Here is a 23,147-nt window from a genome sequence, read left to right as displayed (position 1 = left end):
GCTATGTACAGCACAGGCAGCTGTGAAGCATGACAGATGTGTGTTAAAGTTTGGGAGTGTGACCACACAGTGGAAGGGTAGGCTACGTGTGGATAACTCTGATTAATTCCCTCTAGTATTGAAAAAAAAGCTAAGACAAGAGTTTTTGCTTTGTGCCTCATGCACTGCACAGCAGGTATATTATTTCTCTGCCTGACAGTTGGTGCTGGGAGGATAAATAATTTGTGTAGCTACTATACTGTGAACTTACTGACTCTTCACGGGGAGCTACCAAAGGGATGAGTACAGGCAAAGTCAGCCTTCCATACAGAGGTATCTCTTCCAACACAGAAGTGGGGGAATTAGTGCATGATTTGAAGGTGTTTGTACTGTAAAATGTCCCTGCCGCACTGCTGATATCCTTGGTGTTTCTGTGAGCAGACAGACTTCAACACATTCATGTATCAAAACAAGAAGTGCTCATTTAAGTTAAAATCAGCTGTATTTTATTATCTTGTATAGCACTACTCTGCTTTCAGCCCAATGCCCTTGGAGGATATTGCTGTAGGCATATTTTAACTGCAGGCTTCTCTCCTCCACTAGATTCTCAGCAGACAAGGATTAGGATGCAGTACTTGGCTGAAGCTGTCCTGCTGACAGATCAGAGTGACCTTGCTGTGACTTCTGCTCTGATCTCACTGGCACTGCTGGAATTTGACACACTAGAACATGAGATACTGGCTCCATTATGCCACTAATTGGTATCCAGAGCATTGTGTTCCTGCCTCCTTCACCATCTGATGTAGGTGGCAGATAGTTCTAATTTATCTTTGCCATGTGATTTAGCAGGCTTAAGTCTCTATCATCAGCTAGTTGATGCCCTTATCCTTTCATGTGACTGTCTTTGTCATATGCAGGTATAGAGCTTGACACAGGCTTGTATTGTAAGCATGCTTGGTCTTCTTATCCTATTGCTGGGTCTTCTTCTGGAATTAAAGGAATATTTTTTGCTTTTTGAGGATTGATAAAACACAATAAATATTTTTCTAATGCATCTCTAGAGTTATACCTTAAAATATTTTCTCTATTTTTCAAATGTTCAGCAACATAATTTATTTCTGCAAGATTATTTATTTTTGGACTACATAGATTGATTTTATTTTTGTCTAGCAATGTTGTGGAAGGTAAGACAGTAGGAAAATTCATATTCTTAACCAAAATAGTTCAGAGTTTGTTTTGAATGGCAGTTTTTTGCCTTTATAATTATTTATTTTGTCCAAAAATCACAACACTGGAAAAAATATCAACAAACTGAAACAGAAAGCAGCTCCACATGGCATGATGTCTATAGCACCTTTTTTCCTCATGGGAAAAGGAAAAAAAGACAGTAGTTTTCTGAAGTCCAGTTTTGTCAGTCCTACAAGTTGGAATTTCATGCTGTTAACTTAATCATTAAGGAAGTTTATGACCCTGAAGAATATGACTTGCAAATGCATTAGTATCAAGGGGGGACAAATAACAAATCTAGCCCAGAGGGAGCACAGGGAATAGTTGTTAGCAGAAAATTACTTGACAAAATTAACAGAAAAATAAGTTGTGGATTTACTTACTGCGGCTCTGCCAGATGAAAATAAAAGTTATTTATTTCTGTCACTGCTAAGGTACCAACAGTTAAATCTACCAGGAACTTGAGCATTGTCAAAGTGGCTTTTGCCTTGCAGGATCCTGATTCCCCAGGTGGCATTCACAGCCTGCTGTTAGACCCTGTAGCTCCATGGTAACCCATGGAAAAGCAGGTGACTCAGTAAGATAAAAAGCAGTCTACAGCTACCTAAAATATCATACATGAATTACTGAATTGCACAGCAAGTCTGAACCCCGCTTCTTCTCTTGGTGTATCCTAGGCTGTAGGAATGTGCTTAGGCTAAATGAGAATCTATACTCTTTTTAGGTACTTAAGTGTGCCTTTAGTAATGGGGTAGATGACCAGTGTTGCACAAAAGTTAGAGCATGGATAGGCTGTGGATGACTGGGGACAGTTCCCTGCTGGAGAGGCTCTTCCTCATCCTCAGTTGGACTGTTCATACCCTTTACACTAGACTGCCCACATGACACAGTCCTCCATCTGAAGAGTCCTATGTGGACACAAGAATTTCCAAATCTCAGAAGCAGGCTAAAAACAAGTGATAGGAGAGCTTGCAGGACAGCAGAGCGATTGTCAACATAGGTATGAATGCAACTCACATCCCTGCACTGATTTATTATAACCATGCCAGGTTTGTCCCTTCTCTGAACAGGTAGTAGGTGGCAAAGTATAGAAGAGAACTTCTGATAATATTGACAAGGTGAATTAAAGACTCATAAACTATACTAATGAGGCTATTCCAGAATGGAGCTCAAGAGGGAATGTTCAATGGGTTTAATGCACAGGACATTCCAAGGGGCAAGCTCTCTCTTTTACACTGATTATTTTTAAATGGCCTACAAAACCTGACAAGCAGATCTGAACAAGCAGATAGCTTTTATTGGGAAACACTGAATTTTATTGGCTCTCTTCTCAAATACAGATGCATAAAACTGAAAGTTGATTTATTTCTTCAATAAAGATGTGGTAGAGGTCTGCTTGTAGAAATCTTCTCTTTTCCTTGACCTTAGTAACATGACCTGCATTGGGGATAGAAAACCCCACATCAGAGGTTATCATCTGTTGAGTACAGCAGCTACAGTTCACGGTGCTTTTTTATAATGGCCATACAACTGAATTGAAAGCTTTAGGCAGCTACATTGAATGATGATAAACTACTGCCCAGTAGCTTGGTGACTTAAGGAAGTGTTATACATACACTTCACCTATTTGTTTTTCCTAGATTTAGGTAGTAGAAGAAGAATTTCCTAGATGAGATTGAAGAGCATGTCAGTCACTTTGCTGGTTTCCTAAAACAACTAGTTGCTTTATGAGTTTTTGTTATTGTTGCTTCTTGAAACAAACTTAAGGATTTTTATGGTCCACTTTTCCCTTGTGTCCAAACTCCTCTGAAAACCTGGTAATTTCTCATAGCGATTTCACTGGCATTTCCCATGTCATTGTAAGTATTTGTAACACAGAAGAGAAAGAGGTTTTGTTTGTTTGTTTGTTTGTTTGACAAAGGAAGGGTCTTAGTCAATAGGCAGTTGCCAAAATCATTATAAATTGTGGATTCTTTACCAGAGAGTCGTACACAGCAGTGTGCAGTGGTTTATCAGGGTGCCACATTCAAACATATCAGCACGAGATGGCCTGATTTATTTTCTTAGATAAGAAAATAACCTCTTTTCAAGAAGTTAGGTGTCTTAGAGATTGGGACCTCAGGCTGTGGCTCCACAGTATAAGGCATTTGGTGGCAGTGACAGATAATGGGGTTCCTGCTTCCCTCTCCTCGACTCCGTGTACTCTTTTCTTCCTCTGCACTGCAAGGAGCTAGCCCCTCAGTCAGCCAATGCAGAAGTCATGAGCCAGATCAAGGAACTAATCCATGGTAAAAATTAACCATTGCCTTGCTTTTAACTCCAGCTGGCTCTTTTGTGGAGTTCACAGTAGGGTTTCAGGAGTGGTGGTGCAGGTGTGGTGTTTCACAATGAAGTTATGAAGGACCTGCTTGGCCTTCAATGGGGTATGAAGGTGGAGCTCTGGGATGGGGTGTTTCTGCTGAAAATTGGTAACTGTGAAACTATGGTCTCAAATTTCCCGTCTTCCCTAGCAAGAGCAGAGCCCTTTTCTTGCTTCCTTGCTGCCTCCTTGGGCTTACATAAATGACACCCTGCACAATTACTCTTTAACTATCCTTTTTCAATAAGGTCACTGTGAGAGCATTCTAGGTTCACACTGTGAGCAGATTTAAGTATTCTACTCCACTATTGACCACTTAGGTATTGAAAGCACGCTGGTTATTCCCTACTTCCTATCTTCAGCTGTTGCTGAAACAGCCATTTTTATTGAATTACTTAAGCATAGCATGGCCAAAGGTTGAGAAAGCTGTAAAACCATGAGTGGCTAAAAATTCTCCAACCTAAAGACATGTTTGAGGAGTGATAAACCTATCATCAATAGCTTTGCAAGTGGAATGACAAACTCTGTTAATCATTGTAAATATTCTGCTCTGAAGAGTTCAGATATTGTCACCAAGGCGTGGTCCAGTCCACCCCTCATTAGGATGATGAATCTGCCCTACTTCAGAGGACTGATGCCAAACTCTCAAGGTACAACCATTTAGCCTGCATTTCTGGAGTCTGGGCCCTTTCCTGCACCCTTATGAGGAGAGCAAACCAAAGGTGATGCTGGCTTAAACAGGAGTTTCCACAGACCCCATAATCCCACGATCGAGGGCAGAATGTTTCACTTCAGTATGGGTTGTGAATTCCCCCCAGTTTTGGTACCATGACTGTTCCTGCCCAATGTATCCCTTCCTGGATCACACAGGGGTACAAAACTGAGCCAGATGACAGGTGGGCACATGATCCCATTTCTGTTGAATGCATTCTGGTGTGGATATTGGCTTCATGTGTTTAGTTCCACTTTAGAGAAGCCATGCAAAGATGGGCAGTGCTTGATCTGGCATAAAATCTGCTGGGTCAAAATTAATGCAACAAAATTTCCTTACTGCATTTGAACCAGCAGAGTGATTTTATACTGGATGAGTGCCTAAAGTCCCACGGCCATGGCATGGGTCCATTTCCTGTTGCCTTAGAGGACAGTTTACCATACTGTTGAAGGTTTGTAGACCAGAAAAAGTGGGACTGGGTGCATTTAGGGCAAGGAGTAGTGAGGACATTTCTCTGATAGGGGGAGAGGATCTAGTTTTGGAGCTGGTAATCAAGGAGCTTCATGAAAACTATGCTATCAGTAAAGATACAGAGCGAGGGATCTCTGTATTCAAAAAGGCAGCCCTCTTATTAATGAATGAAAGCAGAGTGTGGGTCTGTCTCATATTACAGGCATGTCCCAGAGTAACTCCTCTAAGGGATATAAAGGATACTGCTTAAAACACCCTACTTCATTGGTTTTATCAGGTCAGGGGCGATGTAGCCAGTAAGTGTTATTTGAGTAAAGAGGTGTGTACATCCATGTGTGCAAACACAGGCAAGACCATGTCATTGTCTGATAAACTTAATATCTATGTCTAGATGGGTGTGATCTATACTTCGAAGGTTCAAACTGGAAGCACTACTTACAAATGTAGTTTAATTTAATCCTTGGAGCCTCGTTCTCACTCAGCACTGCCTGGTATCAACAGCTATCTGCTGCCTACCATTCCATGATCCCTAAAAATAGACAGACATAGAAGCAATATAAACTGAAACCATAAAAAGGCAGAATCGATTTTTTTCTTTCCAGGGGAAAAAGAAAAAAACGTAACTTAAAAGGCAGACGTAGGCATGGAGAGTTCAGCTTGTTACCCTTAGAGGAAAACACTATCAAACATTTACTCAGAGGCTAGAGATTCCCAGATATGTTTATCTAGGAAGGAAGATAAATTTAAAAAATAAAGCCAGGAATAACTGTTTTAAGTAGGCTAGGTATATCTCAAAATGATGCAACTTTCCTGAAAAGTGTTGCAATCTGCACTTCAGGCCGTCCTACCCCTCCCTGCTTGCAGGTGAATGCTCTTGGGAGGAAGAATTTGAGAGGCTCCTTTGTTGGGTAAGCAAGGAGCAGCTTGGCTGGGAAAATATTATTTCTAATGCTGTATTTGTAGCCTTGATAAGATCTCCACGGCAACAGAAGTTGCTGAATAGAGTTGGTCATCACATTTTGACAGAAGTTTTCCACTAGAAAATGCTATTTTAATGCAAAAGTGTTGGGGAGAAGCATTTGATTTTGACAATATTTTTGTCTGAAAAAGAAAAGGAAAAAATCTGAAAAATTGTCATGGAAGGAAGAGGCTTTTCTCTTTTTTTCAGCCTGCTGTCTTTCCTCCTGGGACCTTTCATGTCAGGAAATAAGACCAACATCTTTTCTATTTTGGGATTAGTAGTTGAATTCCCAGTTCATCTCCTCTTTTCGACTCTTAATACTATTATTAAAGGCTCTAATCAAAACAGGACACAAGAGAAGAAGCAAATCTTCAAATATCTAAAGTATCTATTCTAGGAAAGAGAAACTTTGAGATAAAAGCAAAACAATACACTGGAAGACGGTACTATAATTACTTGCCCATTTTGTTTTTAATAGTTAATTTTATACCACATAGCCTAAAATGTCAGATTAGAACTGTTTTCTTTACTTTTCATGACTTGTCTTCATCCCTTTTCTCTACCCTGAACTGCTGGATGTAATGATGGCCAGAGACATATCACTGTCCAGTCATCATATCCTCTCACTAACATTATTAGTTTCACAGAGGAAAGGTCTTGGGACATGCAAATGCAAACCTAGTAATTTGTCTCTTTTCCCAGTGATGGCTCCTCATGAAATTAGTGCAGAAAATGGTAAATAAATGTTTCTGCAGAGGCAGTTTTCACAGTTGTCTGCTACATGGCTCCTTATTTGCTCCTTCACTATTTAGAATACAAATAAAATTAAACATTCTTTGCAGTCAGAAAAGACAGAGAAACAGGCACTGTCTTCAGTAAGAATGTTATTTCTAAGAGCTTCCCATGGGATTTTTGGAAATACATTTGGCAATCTAGATCATTAGTCAAATGTGCTGATTAGTTCTGTCACTTGACTGCCTGCTGTCACTAGCAGCCATTTCAGTACCACCTCTCCTCACACTGCTCTGTTGCTGAGGTTACAGGAGCCTATCCTCGGGCCTTCCCCTGCTCCCCCCAGACTTGCTGCATCTCTGTGAGAATTGTCTTTTTCAGGGTTTCACAGTTGAACATGGGACAGTACAGCTGCAGCATGCAGGGCCAGGGGATGCCTTCACTCCTGGTCTACTGCCAGGTGAGTTTGCCCGTGTCTCACAAGTCCAGTCAGGTGTTACAGGGACAGACTGCTCTTCCTCCACAGCAGTGGCCTGTTTTTCAGGTGTGTACTGGTTCAGTCAGCCAAAGCAGATGTTCCCAGCTGGAACCTTCTAGCAGTGCTCCAGCTATGTTGAAGTGGTACACACAACAAAATCTAGCCTGCCATCTTTATCTGGGAGAGGACGGGAAGCAGGTATTTTGGCAGCTGTCAGACACCCATATATCTCCTCCTGCACATGTCCATTGGCCAGCACAGAGTCAGAAACCGCTGCTGCTACTGCCAAGGACACACACCTCCCTTTCCAGGAGCCAGCCATCACCACCAAGCTATGCATATGTGCCTGGTGTGGACTCGCCATGCAGGAATGTGCCATCTCACGGGAGGTGATTGCACCATGTAAAATGTTCTGGGAATGGTAACAGGATTGGTCAAATAAATTATCTGGGGAAAGCATTTACTTTCTAACTGGAATAGCCAAGGCGATCAAAAGGACAGAGGTAAGTAGAGAGAGAAATAGCTCAAGGTCATACAGAGTGTTAGTAAGCAGGCCGGGGTGAGCAGCCTGCATCTTAATTATTAGGCCTTTTTCCTATCACCAGTCCTATTGTAGACTCATGCTTTATGTGCAGCAGGCTTACATCTGCTTTGGATACATTTTTCCAGGAAAACATAGTCTCTACTTAGCTCAAACTGCATCACAGGGTTTGTGCTCATTGTGGCTGCTCAGCATCTTGACTCTGGTGTTAAAACTGGCTAAGAGGCAGATGAAATTCTCTTTGTCAAAGCTGACGGATGGAAAAAGGTGGAAAGCCAACATCGAATGCCAACTCTGATAGGAGGCTGACGCAAAAGAGGCTGAGGAATCATATAGGATTTCTGACCTGGTTATATAACGGGGAATATTTTTTGTAAATGCTCAAACTGACGTACATTGTATTTTGGCACGTGTTTGTCAGTGCCCTTATTTTATAGCCTTGCTGAAGGCTCATTGACAGATGGCACTCAAGAGAGTGCTTTTTATAGGTGCCAGTGTCCGACTCAGATATAGTTTCTGAAAGCAAAAGGTGCTTGGGGGTGGAGGGATCTGATGCACTGCCAGAGAATTTTGTAAATGGTGTTTTAATGATACTTTGTACTCTTCAAAAAGGGGAGGTATGTGGGAGATGAATGAGGAACATCAGCTCTCATAGATTTTGAGTCACCAGTGACTCTAGTAAGTGAACAGTAGTTATAAAATGGAAGAACCAGAAAATAGAAATTTAATTAGGCATATACCCTGTGTCCAGGAGACGCGGGATTTGGGCAGAGCTTGTCTAACCTGGTGTTCTGGAGAATGATTTCTTGTCACAGCTTGACCAATTTCTCAGCTGGAGACTGAGTGTGTTTTCAGTGAACCCAAATGTAGGCTGTCTCTTACTCCTTAGCAGCATTCTCCTTTGTGGGACAGGGACCTCAGGGCTGACAGTCCCCGCAGTTCAGGCTGTGTCCTAACCAATGAGGCGCTTTCCAATGAGACCCAAGCGTGATGGGCAGAGCTATGTGCTGGTAGCAGGCTCCATCAACAGCTTTGGACTGGAGGAGTGATGACCCAAATCCAGGATTCATCCAGGCTATCTCTCTGGGAACAAAAGGAGATGAGGCCAGAGACAGGGTTGGAGGCAAGACTGCAGTGTGGATCTGAAGTCCAGGCAAGAGGCAGGGCTAGAGGCTGGCACTCCTGTGGCATCTCTAGCTCAGGTATTGACGACTTTGGACTGAGTTGAAATGGAGTCCTAGACCCTGGGCAGGATGGTGGGAGAGGCCCCAGGTGAGTTTCATCAACACCAGTAAGACATCTTCGTGCACCTAGGACACTGACAAAGACAGAAAAAGTGTGGTTTAGCTACAGGATGCCTCACATGCAGTGGCTCCAGGTTTACCAGAAGGAGCAAATAAGAGTGGTTTCAGCTGCAGGAAACTCAAGGAGTACTTTGTCTCTACTTAAGACTTTGCAGTTAGTCTGACTCTGCTGTCATTAAACTTTTTATTCAGGAGAAGTATCTGGATCTCAGTGTAGCTGCTCTTTCTAGCTGTGGGGCTGAAGGATTTGGAGACTTTGACTCATTCCCACATTCTTGGGAGTCCAGACATGTCAGCTCAGCCATCTCCAGTTGTGAGTCTTCTGGTTGGCCTGTGTTCTGAGTAGCAGAGATTCAGGCTTCCAGTTGAGGTATTTGGGGACAAGATAGCAGACAGGCTGAAAAACAAGCATAGTCAAGGGATTTATTAAGCACAGGCACTTCTCTCTTTACATGTACTAGGGAGCTGTACATATATCTGAAAGAACACAGATCTGTTAAGTACCTTTTGTGGACGTCTGTGGCAGAGACAAATATAGAATCCATTTATTCTTGGAAGTGTTCAGCAGTGGAATGATCCTTTCTGTTCTGGAAGATATAAATCTACTTTACCGCACGCTTTACCACTTCTGCAGAAAAAGAAGTAAGCCTGAAGAGCCAACAGTGTTCTCTGGAAGGCATCTGTGTAAGATCTGGTGTGCACTGAATGAGGTACAGGGTCTTTGCAAACCAATGGTATGTATTCCTGCAGTATACATACTGAAAGTTCCTGAAAAACTATATTGTAAAGAAAATATATTGTATTGCAGGGGAAATGAAGATAGGGTGATGCAAACAACTGCATGATTTCCTTTTTCTTTTCTGCAGTCTCAGATTTTTTTTTTTTATATGACAAGTTTTTTGTGTGCCACTTCACAGGGCTTAAGAGATGAATAGAAAATGTTTCACAGTACAATGCTTACTTTATGAGATTTTTAAACACTAAGAAGCAGCTTCACCAAGATGGTGATTATATGGATACCCTGTGTGAGCCCTCTGAAGCCTTTAGGTTAACTGGACATGGACCCATCCTTCCCATGTGCCCTCCCCAGAGTGCAGGGTGTTTGTTTGCCTGTGTCATATTTGCTATAGCAGAATTGTGAGATACCTCCTCTGAAGGGGACCACATCTTAGAGGGCTTCCATCCCTCTGCCTTATGTAGACAGCTTTTTCTTCTTCACTCTGACCTTTTTAACTCCTCCAAAACTCAATCCTTAAGATTCCCATCCCAGGTTACTCTCCTCCATGTGTCCTCTCCTCCCATGTATGTGAGAAAAAGTTCTCTTACACCAGGCTATTCCCTGCTAAGCTTCAAACTTCTATCTCCAAGTATGGGGATATAAAAGTTCCCAAAGAATACATTTACCTTCATTGTTTAACATGAGCAAAATGTGGGCAAAGCTGACTTTTCTTTAGACTCATTTTACACTTTGTTGCTCCATTATGACTGATACTGCTTCAAAGCAGATGTCCAGATGGAAAATTTAAGCTATGGGGTTGGAGATCTGGTGAAGCATTCAGAACTAAAAAAACCACCATTGAATGGGAATTGTCAGACAATGCTAATTATAGGTGTGGCAAGCAGCTGTAACAACCAACATGGCAATTTCTGCTGTCTATCTCTGTGTTTTGCAGTTTAATGCTCTTACACTCTGTTGCCTGTTTTAGAGCAAATGCACACTAGCAATTCACAACCAGGCAATGTTGTAAACAAAGAGATTATCTTAAAATGGGAAGTAGAGGAAATACTTTTCCATGTGGCTGTGATGCTGTCTGTTCCTGACCTCTCTAATGAATGGAGTTTAGGGAAAGCAATCACTAGAGGGAGGGAAGGAAGGAAACTCAGGGGAGAAGGTGGAGCAGGACAGAGTGCCAAAGTGTCAGAGCCAGCAGAATCAGTAAGTGCACAGACAAAAGTAGGACCAAAAATTTACAGTAATCAAGAAGCAGAGTCAGTGTGTGAATAAAAACCAGTAGCAGGATAAGTACTAACTATGATTTGAGACTGATAAAACCTACCAACAACCATGCTTGGTGGTTCTGTTTTGTTCAGAGAAGCTGCTATCTATCCCTGAAATTATGACAAGGAAGACAAGCTCTTATTTTTGAATTATAATAAGTATTTTCCCTAAACAGAGGGCAGGTGGAGGAAGTCTATCCATGAAGTATTGGACTGAAATCTATGACTCTAATATAATAAGAAGAAAACTAATTTACATTTTTGTATCTTTGGGTCTATTAGTTTATGAATCCTGCCTAGTACATTTAGTCAGCTCACCTCACGTGCCTCTACTCTCTGCACATGAAATCCACTAGAAGATCCTGCAGGTTTTTTGGTGAGAAGAGGCTTCAGAACTCAAAGATGCTATGTGTAGGAACTCATAAACCTTAATTATGTAAATTCTATGATGTGGCAAGAGGTAGTAATTTAACATAACTTCATTGGTTTTAGTATAGTCCTGTAAACAGAGCAGTACTATCAGACTGACCAGCACGAACAATACAGATACAGTTTTGTGTCAATTGTCATTAACAATTGTTCATTGACTTTAATGTCACAGAATATTCTGAGTTGGAAGGGATGCACAGGGACACTCAAGTCCAACTCTTCAGTGAATGGTCCATACAAGGATTGAACCCCCTCCTGTGGCATTATTAACACTATGCTCTAACCAACTGACCTAATCTCAGCCCACTTCTAGATACAGTAAAAATAGATTGCATTGCATCTGGATGGAGCAGACAGCATGACAAAAATTTGTGTGGAAGTGCTGTGTGACAGTCACTCTTAAAAGAGTATCACAGTTCCTCACAGTAGTAAGGAACAGTGTGATCACACACAACAGTGTGATTAGGGGTGGTTTGAGGAGAGGAGAGAAGAGAGGAAAGGGAGGGAGGGGAAAGGAAAAGGAAAACAAAATGATATATTGTAATGACGGTTACATTCCTTTCAGAAGCTACATTGAATTTTGTAGTTAATGTTTTTCATGGCAGAAAATCACCAAGTCTCTCTTGAATATAAACCCTGTAAAAGTTATTTTAAAAATGTTCATATTCAGAGTGGAACAAGAAAAGAAGTTAGGGAGGACTGTGTGGGAAGGGAATCCACCCAGGTTAAGGGGCACTGGTGGCCCTTGGGAGTCTTTAGCTGCCTCAAAAATGGTGGAGTTATGCTTGTAACTAGAGCAAACACACAATTTAGAACAAAAGTTTCTATCTCTGCCTTCATTAAAAAAGGATATATTTGATCATAGTGCAGAGCTATGCATTATAACACTGTTTTTGAAATATGTCAAACAGGAATGTCTTGCAAATCTGAAAAGGCTCAGAACAATGGTGATCTTGAAAAGGGACAATACCTGATGGGCTTGGCTGCAGTGTTACAAGAGCCTTATGCTGGTTGGGATGTAATTCTTGCTCTGAAGTTAAACCATGTTTAATACCGTGCTTGCACATAGTGTTGATTTTCAGTTCCAGGAAAATCATTTAAATCAACTTCAATGATTCTGGAAAAAAAAATTCTGATGTTTAGATTGGCTGAGCAAATGGAGATATTTTAAAAATGGCTTCAATAACTTTCTGTAAGATAACAGTTGGCTTTCCACTGATAAAGCTGGGTAATTAGTCAGTCATGACTGAAATCAGAAATATAGAGCTGAAAACTGTTGTTTAATTAATATTTTCCCACATCTGGAACTTTCATAAAACAGTAAATAGCTCAGATTCTTCCTGAAAAAAATAATGGCTGAATACCTGTAAAATCCATTATGTAATAATAGAAGTGCTGCTAGCATTACATTAGCAATTTTGAGGAGCTGGCTTACTGGATTTTCTTGGGAACTTTTTATCTCAGGCATCTCAGGCATCTCCAACTGTAAACTTTTTGTATACTTTTCCTCCCACAGTAAGTTGTAGTGGCTTCGCTGAAATAAATTATGTGCCATTTTGAAGTGAAGGGCCTTCTTTTCCTAAAATATTTGATTTTTGCAGAATTATGGACAGGTTGTCTAGTATGTTTAGGGAGTTCTGATATTTTTTCCTACTTCAGACGTATAGAGGGAACTTACATTTCTTCCTTTACAGCTTAAGAAGTATCAAGTAAGACATTTCTCTGAAAGAGAAGCACACACACTCCTTTTCTGTGGAGTGTACTCCTGATTTGATGAAGAACAAAGGTTCTTGGTGGCACACTTACTACTTCATCTTTCATGTCTTGAAATAATGATAGTATCTTTGGTTGTGATCTAACCAATTTTAAGAATTAGGTAGAATGTGATTTCCTAAATGCTTATGAAAACTTCATTTATGATCATGCAGTCCTGAATAATATTTTGCTGTGATAAGTCTCGGTGATTTCCAAAATCAGTATGTCTGTGTTCCTCATGATTCCTCCTGGTGCGGTCTTCTTGATGCTCCAGACAGTAAAGCTGTTGTCTCAGAGCCACCATCATGCCATTGTTTCTGATAGTTGCTCAGCCTCATGTTGCAGGCGTAGAAGTTGTGATTTCTGTTATCTCATTTCAGTTAACTGGATTTGTGAGTCTCCTTTGTTTTTTGGTTTTTTTTTGTAATTTTGCAACTTAGAAATTATTTAATTGTTAGGAAATCAAATAAAAACTCCCCTTGTTTTAGATGCTTGAAAATGAAACATACAAATCTAAACCAGACTTTGTGGACTTTCTTTGCAGTCAACAGAGAGACAGTTTGACCTCCAGGGATCAATGAATCTGATAGTAGTCATGAAATAGGGCAAGATAACTTGTCTTAAATAGGGTATTAAGTATATTCACTGACTATACACAGAGTCAAAAATGACTACCCTATATTTCAACATCTGAGTTTTAAATTCCTGGATTAGAAAAGATTAATTCCATCCCTAGATAATATAACAAATATGGCTGTTGTTGTTTGTGGGTTTTGGTGTTTTGTTTGGGTGGGGGTTTCTTTGTTTGTTTTTTGTGTTATGTAAATATTTAGGTGATTTTTGCATTTATTATTTTTCAGTGAGGAAAAATATAGATTGCTTGGAAGTTCCAAGTCCTGATTAAATTCAATACATATATGGCAACTGTGTATCTGTACAACCAGAGCATTCCATCATTCTCTTCAGACTAATCAAAACATGAAAAATAATTGAACTGGGATGAAAAAAAGGGAGATAATTTCACAGAGTTATGTGCTAATAAAATACTAAGCTATGGGGATAAAGTATTGCAGAAATGTGAATAGAATGAGGTATTTAGTTTCTGGAGCAGGCAATGGAACAGAGGGTACAGTATGAAAAACAACAGAGGTCAATCTATTTGCTAATGGGAATGTAGGATTTTTCTTCTTTAGATAGTTGTTTTAAAAATGGTTTTAGCACTTTAAAAATGCAACTTCTGATTGTATTTTTGAGCTGTCCTTAACTTCAAATGTCACAGGTTTGGAGAGCTGAAACAATTGCTGGTCTCTCAGCCAAACTAACTTACGTACTGCTCATGGCAGCCTTTGGGAGCAGGCTGGAGTGGGCAGAGCAAAGACAGAGGAGTCCATACAGACTCCAGTCCTTATCACTCTGGAAACAGTCTGTTTTCCTGTTTAGTAGCTGAAGACCATCAGTTCATCTTTCTCCCAGGTCCCTGACACATGAAATAAAAATCAAGGGGCAGCTGGAGGCTCACTGGCCTTGAGGAAGCTGGAAGTGCAAAAGGGCTGTTGATTCTCTGATCAGTTTTTGCTTTTGCAATCACTCACTGAGCTGGGATAATGAAAACAGAGAAATGCTGGCAGGGAATCTGGCCAAAAGGAGGGGTGGGATCTGGATCTGACCCAGATGGCAGTGTTCAGAGATAGTCATCTTAGGGCAGGAATGGGAATGAGAAGTTTCTGTGAGAGAAGGAGGAACAGTAGACTCCTGTTGCAAAAAACCTTTATGAGAAATAGAAGACTTCATGTAGGATCACAGGGTATCTCTTCACAAAACAAGAAGCCCTTCCACAGCAAGGGAAGAAGGAAGCAGATTTTTCACAGTGAAGGACTTTGGAAGTTTTTTTCCTCTTAATTTTTTGTTACATGCAGGAAAAAATTTAATATGTGCAAGCTGTGTCTGTTTGCTGTGTTACTTTGGCCACTCAAATTCTTTCTTTCAAATAATAAATTATTCAAGATCGGTATTTGGAAAGCCCTGTGTATGGTACTTGCCTCTTTCTCCAGTGGCAGAGGCCAGCTGCAGGCACTTTAAAATACCACAGAATTTTTCTTGCACTGGACATTTTTTTCAGAATACTGTACTTCTAGCCAGCTCAAATCCCAGTGGGATGCAGTTATACGTAAATGGCAGTGCTTATGCTGACATACCTTATTCTGGTCTGAGAGGAAAAATAAACACTACCTTTGTAAAGCTCAATGTGCTCTGTCAAATTTAGGCACGTATAAATTAGTCAAGTGTCTTGGGCTTCCTTTTAGTCAATGGGAGAAATAGTAGCTTTAGTATGTAAAATATCTAAGATAAATCAGAGGAATCACCGTGGAGCTGTCAGTCCCTCTCTGGTGACTGTACAGAGTGCTTGACCCAAAAGAGACTTAGACATGTAGCTTTCAAATGTCAATTCATTGGAATGGATCAGTCTGAGCATACATATCTGCAATGGAACTTGAGTCGTGGGAGCCACATCTGTGCAAAATCATGAGTTCAACCAGCAGAGTTGCATAGGTATGACTTTCCCCTCAAAGGTAAACCAAAGCCTGTACTTAGAGCGCATGACAGAGCTTTTACACACTGGAGGTAGGGATTTAGCTAGACTGTGGGAATAGCAGGCTGAATACTTACATAGGTGGATTTACTAACTGCGTGGTAGAAATATTACTGTGATAAGTACCCAGCCACATCTTTTCATGCATCCAAAATACAACAGCTGATAGTATGTTTTGAGATAGTGGTATAGAGTTAGAAGGTGCTGAGATAATGCTGCTGGTAGTTGAACTTGCCAAACACCTTCCTCTATAAAAGCAGCCGCGTGTTTCCTCCCAATGTAAGTATACAGTTGATTCTTGAATGAAAATAGTTCTGATTTTTTATGGAATGCAGAATAGTGAATTTAGACAAAACCCATGGGCTTTCCAAGAGAACCCCTCTCCACCTCCACTGCCCCATATAGTGAAGGAGTGGCTTACAAGAGCAATGTTCATCATGCATTAACTTTTTGTGGGATTGAGAAAAGACTAGGCTTGGTTTTAGGAAGGTATATCTGTTCCTTGTGTTTGTGGGGGGCTTTATATAGAAAGCTGTTTCTAGGGCACTCAGGCTTTGGAGGTGGCCTTCAGTTAGTGAAAAAAGAGTGGTGTGGATTCCACAGATTCTGTCCACAGTGCCGGCAGTGCAAAGGGTATTGGAGAACTGTGTGTTGAGGCAGGTTTACACAGCAGCCTTCACCTATAGCACAAGGTGGGAGAAGGTGCTCACTGGGAGAAGAATCTTTCACATTGTATGGAGAACGTACTGTACAATTTTGAGCTGGGCAGAGACCCCAGAGTGCCTGCACTTTATAAAAGATGGTCTAAGAGGATGCACCCTTCTCCTTTGATGGTAATTATTAGCAACACTACTTGAGATACATATCTGAATATGTTCTCAAAATTATTTCTTTATCAGTAATCCAAAATTGTAAAATGTGCTCTCAGATTGGTGAAAACTGAAGTACCATTTTAACCCTGAGGTAAATTACATTATCCCCAAATTAGCAGTATTAATGTCTTTGTACCTGTATATTAACCCTTTATATCCTCCTACTCTTTAGTCCAGTTTATAAATGGTTACTTGAATGGATCAATATAAAAATTACTTGTGTCTGCAACCACTTACTAAGGTCTCAGCTCATGGTTGGGTTGCAGAGGCTTAAAAAGATGCCCCATAGCTAGTAAAGCTCAGAAGAGCTTTCCTAACTGTTGATACTTGTCCAGGTGTACAAACTTAGCCCGCCACAATTGTAAGGAGATGTGACTTAGCTTAAGCCTCCAGGGATGATATTTAGGTGAGACATGTTACCTCCCTCATATTTTGGGTAGTTTGAGAACGCATCCATAGGTAGCTGAAGTGATTAATCCAACAGGCTACAGGTGCCATCATTGGTTCATATGACAGAGACTAAAATGTTTGGCTTAGGTTGACATCCAGTAGCTTTTGGGGTAGGATCACCATCCTCTTGCTTGAACTAGCAGAGAAGATCCCTTCCTATATGCGTGTGCAGTTTTTCCAGTCCACTTCCTTACTGGGCTTGTGTATGTGGTCACAACAGTACACACTGCCCTGTGCACATCCATGGGACCGGATACTAAGTGACCTCTGCTCTTACATGGACAACATGGAGAGTTGTACCAGGGAGCAGTGGTACAAACCAGGTAGGCAGGAGGGAGTCCAGGCTGTGGCTCAGATGGCAGAATCATAGAATGGTTTGTGTTGGAAGGGACAGATCACCTAGTTCCAACCCCACTGTCAGGAAGGGCAGGGACACCTTCCACTAGACCAGATTGCTCAGAGCTCCTTCCAACCTGGCCTAGAACATTTCCAGGGATGAGCACCCACAACTTCTCTGTGCAATCTGTTCCACTGCCTCACCACCCTCACAGTAAAGAATTTCTTCTTAGTATCCAATCTAAACCTATCCTCTTTCAGTTTAAAGCCATTCCCCCTTGTCCTATCACTACGTGTCCACATAAAAAGGTCATGTGGGCAGACATTTACTTTTGTTTTTGCCTGTAACTTTGTAGAGTGATTATTGCTTTAAAGATGTGCAAAATCATGCATAAGCACCATTATTAAGGATTAATTTTATTATTTACTTCTTACAAGGTCTTACTTTACTTTCTTACAAGGTCTAAATGGGAGCACCTGCTGGACCACATTGTGATGCCCTCCCACTCTGTCTGCCTACATTCTCTTCTTAGAGCAGGAGGAAAAATGAAGAGAAAGAAATTTGTACACTTTTCCTTCCTTGTAAGCAGGATGCCAACAAGTGGCCCTGAGTCTTGATACACCCCAGGTCAAGACAAGACGTGCCAGGTATGCCTACACCTGAGATTTAAAAAACACAGCTGGTTCCCACAGGATAGACACAGCTTGAGAGAATTCTTTGAGCAGATTGCTGTGGTAGCAAAAGGGCCAGAAAAAGCATATATATCTGGATTGAATAGGAGCAATAAAAGGCTGGGGAAATAAAAATTATTTTACATTGAGTTTATTTTAAATCAGGCATTCCTTCAGTTCCTTCCTTTTATCCATTTGGATCAAGGTGTCTGGAATCATTTCATGCCTTTTGTTTCACCACATGAGGAAAAAGATGTAAAGAAGAGAAGAATGCTCTGCTCAACTCTTTATCAAGGGTTTATGTTGAAGCCACCAAGATCCGATTCAGATCTCTTTCTAAAAAGTATACAGACCCTGGAGTATAATGGAAGCAATGCTTCTAAATTCTCATTTAGCAAAGGCTGGGTTTATTGATGCCTTTTTCCAAGGTGTTGTGCAAATATACACGTTTGCTGACAAATCTCATGGCTAGGTTTTGTTTAGTTCTTACTTATCAAGAACAAAAATACTTAAACATGCTTACAGATGAGGCTGCTGGTGACCCTCACTTTCCATTTTGTAATGTTTAACATGCAGTCTCAATGTTTTGAATTTTTGCTTAGCAGGATAAGAGCTGCACTATAACTCTTTTAAAAATAATCATCATAGCTGAAATGTTAATTAAAGTTTGTGTTTGGGAGGTTGAGATTTAAATGCTTCCGAAATAGCTTTACGTGGAGCAAAGTAAGAATTAGGACAATGTGAAATATGTCCTGGTGTTGAATCAAAATCAAAATATGGAGTGCTACCAAGCGTAGACTTGTGTGGGGTGTGTTGTGTAGGATCCAAGGAGTAAGATTGTTTCCTTGCAAGGCAGGAGATAATTGAATAGAACCTACTTTTACCCATACTAGCTATTTCCTATTAGGAAACTCTGGATATTGTTTTTCATAGCTACACTTTATGAAGTGCATGTTATGGTAATTGCCAAGTGCTGTGATACGTCTTCTTATTTGGTAAATCTTGTACGTGTGGATGAGATATTACTTTTCCATGGATATGTTTATATGAATTCCAGCCAGTGCCTCTACCTAGAAAACTATGTCAATGTAGTGCAATGTTACGTAAGTTTTGTTTTGGTTCTTATATGCTGCACATTACAGGGCTGAGTGTCTTCCAGAAGTGCATTAACTGGTGGAATTGTCATCTGCTAGTATGGTTTTCTCTTTCCCATTCATTCTAAAGATGACCTTTGTGCTCTCTTTATTTTTGGCCCTTTTAAAATAGTTATTATGTTATCTGTACGTGCTTCTGTATGTATGTATGTGACTCACATTCAGAGGAGAAGATAGTGAGCTTTGTGCTGGGGATAATTCCAGTGGAAACTCATCCAGAAATCTGAGACTGGCCTGAGAAAGCCCTGTTTTCTGCAGAGCTTTTCTTTGGAGATGGATAATCATGGTGCATCTGCACAGTGAAGCTACTGTCTGTTTTTCCTCATCCTGTCTCTCTTTGTAGGCGGCCTTTCAAATAAGTGTCTGGGGTCCCAAACTTCTGAATCCCTTAGGAATAGGGATGCACTGGAAGTAACCCTGCAGATTAAAACCAGGTCTTAGACCTGCATCCATCCAGTGAGTGGTTCCCACAGCAGCTGAATCTTGCGCTTGCACACCTGCACTGCTGACTCTCTGCAACATACAGTGGTGAGTGGGATGGCAGGACCCAGGTTAGAGTGCTCCCGGGAGGACCCTACATTGGAAGCAGCATTTCTGGTGGATTTCCTTCCTTTCCTTTCTTTCATTCTTTTTCAGGCTGAAGTCTAACACCAGGTCTTCAAATTCAGGTGCTAAGGCTGAAGCAGTGGCTGATATGTATCACACAAGTGATTATTAAGAGTACCTCAAGCCCTTTTGGCCAAGCATTACTGCTGTGTAGTTTTTTATCTTTGGGATTTTTCCCCAGCCGGATGTAGCTTTTGAACTGAAATAATCTGTGTTCCTCTTAGGAGTTGAGCTGTCTAGAAAACATGTTGATCAAATTCCAACATAGTTTTTCCAGGAGTGTTTATTTTGCCTTTTGCTAGCTGCTTCCTGATGCTGTTTGTCCAAAACCCCACCTGCTGTCATGGGCAGTGCTGGCCATGTGAAACATCTTCGCATCCATGAAGCAGCTGTACCTATTAGGCTTAATTTCTGCAATGAGTTATCAAGTGTATGTAATTTAAAACCCACTCTTCTTCTCAGCCTTTTTATCACCCCCAGTCATCTCATTTCATCTGCAAGCAATGATGGAATTAGGTTGCCAAGAGCCTGCAAGGTTTGCTTTCTCTACACCAAATTTAGCATAATGTATGTATGGCTTGTACGAAAAGAAGGATAGTTTTTCTGTTTGCCTGCCATATCATATAACCCTGGAATCCTTCCTCTTCATGAATAGCAACATTAACTATTAATTTTTGTTTATTTGGAGAAGAAGGGGGGAAAACAAAGGGGAATGAAGACTAAGCTTGTGAGGGATGCAATAGGATGATACAATTCTCTAAAAAATATTTCAGAATTCCAAGACAGTCCGAACTTGGAAATAACAAGCAAGAAAACTCACGTGATTTACATATGCTGTGGATGTCCAGAAGTCTGTATCAAAGGGAAACTGAGAATATAGTTTTCCATTATAGTAATCTGTGCTGTATTTGCATCAAGCAGAGAGAGAAGAAAAGAGAAACTGAATTGTTTGAAACTACAAGTGGAGATCATAACTATTCCTGGAATAATTTTTTTTTGTGTTTTTTTTTTTTTTCAGGAGGTCCTCAAGTACTGTGGAAGACCAGCAGTTTTTGGATTTGAACATAAGCTGCCAGCAAGCTGGGTGAATTGTTCGACTGTCACATTCACTGAATGTTCTGAAGCATCCCTGGAAAGGTTTTAATTTTCTGCTAGTGCAGACTAATTTTATTTTCAATTTTTGTTAGACATTAGAAAAATTTTAGCCTCTAAACTGTATCCACAACTGAAAGGATCTGTGAGGACTAATGTAACTATCTGTTCCAAACAGCCTACATAGCTCTTTGTTTCTCTTTTTGACCAGTATCCATGAACACATTTAAGCTTTAGAAAGCCTTGAAGCAGTCATTACAGTTGTATTTGACCAATGGATTGCATGGACTCCTCACCATCCGTGTTATGTGTTCAGTACAGGCAGCCCAGTCACTGTAAGGTTAACAGTTTGGCCTTTCGAAGGATCCTGATACTGGCTTGAAAATCACAATACTGTGGAATTTAGGGGACAGATTTTTTAAGTTGCATTTTTAACGTCACATCGTTACTCTTTTCTGATCAAATACATGCATCTTTATCAACAAATTTTTCTACTGCCATCCATGTCTCCACATTCCTTTATCTCCTGTCAGTCAGGTTTGTGGAAACTGCTTTTTGCAGCATTCTGTTAGAACAGGGTGTTGGGACTTGTGACATTTCTGAGCAACTCATAATTGAGAAGTTAAGTATTGAATTCAGTGAGTCTGTTTCAAGAAGGTTTTCATGTTATTTCAACAGCTCGAAGACTTGTTTACCTGGCTCTCCTGCAAAAAACACTTTTTTTTTTTTTGTTCTGGGGTTACCACTAGATAACACATCTGGTGTCAAAGTCTGTGACACTTATGTAGGTCTGTGAAAATTTTGGAACCTCACTTAAATAACACTTAGCAAAAATATACATTGCATACTTGGCACCGCAGACATGCCACAGTTAGATGACAGAGCCAACTTATGAAAAGGGGCTCATGATGCATTCCCAAAGGACACATCTTGTTAAAATAAAATGCAAGGAAAACAAGAGCATATCAAGAATAGTCTCTGTATTTCAAAGGGAGCAAGGTATGCCAAGAAAAACATCGTAATCTTGCTTCAGGCTTGGAAGAATATTTAGAAGCATTTTAAAAGCTTTCTACTTCAGTTTGGTGCCAGTGTGGGTTTTCAGACTTGCAGGGCCTTTTTAAAAAAAATCTAGATGCAATATAGAAAATACGGAATTAAGAAAAAGCATTCCTAACTGGAACCCATTTATTATCTATCATGAAAAGACATAAAAAAATAGGATGTCTTGGAAGAGAAAGAAAAATGTCCTAAAGAAGAGATTAAAACCATGGAACATCTACATTGGGTGCATTTATATTCAAAACCAGACAATCAAACTGGTATTTGTAGAAAAACTAAAAAGGAAATTAGTCTTCCTTGCAATAATGATGATAAGCTGGTGATGAAAACTTTTGTTTTAGTTACCTGAGTTCAGGAACAACAGTCTTAGCTGCAGTTCTGTCTTTAGCTGCTCTTCTCTCTGTAACAGAGAGCACTACACAGCAGCTTCTGCTGGATACACACTGTATGTTCCTGCTGAATATTTTTCCTTGGAGCAAGTATTAGCAGGATAGGAATGGCACAGAGCTGGGAAAATACCAAATAAAAAGAAATGTTTTTTTCAAGCCACATTTTTATGAATAGTAAGTGAAATATGTGACTGATACAGGAATGGACACGAAGAGTGAAAGGGACAGGGATGCTATACAGGTTTATGTGACATCTGGCAGGAGGCGACATCCAGAAAATATAGCTGGTTTGGGCAGGATTGAACTACAAGAGAGCCAAACTGAGTAGTGCTCAGAAGGGTGTATAAGGGGTTGTGTTTCTGGTCAGCCCTGTGTTGCCATCTGTCCTTGCATTAAAGAGTATAGAAACCCTTAAAATTCATGTCTACCTGCTTAGGCCATTACCTGAGCATCTGTTTTGTTTTGCTGGATTTTGGTATTCCCACCAATGAGCAGGAGTACAGAACTCTGGAAAGTGAATTTGTATAAGTTAAAAGAGTAACCTAACCCAGCTGTAAAGCAGGAGGGGAAGGAGGGACATTGTACTGTTACTGCTTCTGTGCAATGTGCTGTCCACTGGAGAGGTCAAGAGGACCTCTCCAGTTTCTTCTCTTTCCCCTTTGACTGCATTTATTTGGTGGCAGAACATTTTGTTTCTCTAACTGTGTGTATAGTTGAAGCTACGAACCTGAACACTGTTCTATTAATTTGGTTCCATTTATTTCCGAAGATTAGAGGAATGTGCGTTTGGGTTTTAGATGGTGGCATTTGTGATGGTCTGGGAGACAAGGGTTAGAGCTGCATGCTCAGCCCTCGTGGAGCAGGCAGCCTAAGGCACTCCAAACCAGCCAGCTTCAACACAATAAGACTACCTTATCCTATCTCCATCGGGGTTTTTCAATGTGCCAGGTAAAACAACCAAGCCAAACCTTTGGAGGGAGG

At 40.6% G+C, this 23,147-nt stretch overlaps 1 long non-coding RNA gene across 1 annotated transcript in view; it reads left to right on the top strand.

The window, feature by feature from the left end:
* Positions 1 to 23,147, top strand: part of LOC120411972 — a 129,055-nt gene that overhangs the window by 83,473 nt on the left and 22,435 nt on the right. Inside the window, exons 11-13 of the long non-coding RNA XR_005604608.1 lie at positions 17,656 to 17,842; positions 19,364 to 19,548; positions 20,645 to 20,763. This is a non-coding gene — a long non-coding RNA (uncharacterized LOC120411972). The remainder of the gene's footprint in view (positions 1 to 17,655; positions 17,843 to 19,363; positions 19,549 to 20,644; positions 20,764 to 23,147) is intronic.

This window comes from Corvus cornix, chromosome 1A (assembly GCF_000738735.6).
Source record: "Corvus cornix cornix isolate S_Up_H32 chromosome 1A, ASM73873v5, whole genome shotgun sequence".
In the NCBI taxonomy this organism is placed as follows: domain Eukaryota; kingdom Metazoa; phylum Chordata; class Aves; order Passeriformes; family Corvidae; genus Corvus; species Corvus cornix.
Note: the sequence above shows the minus strand (reverse complement) of the source record. Positions and strands in the feature narration are given on the sequence as shown.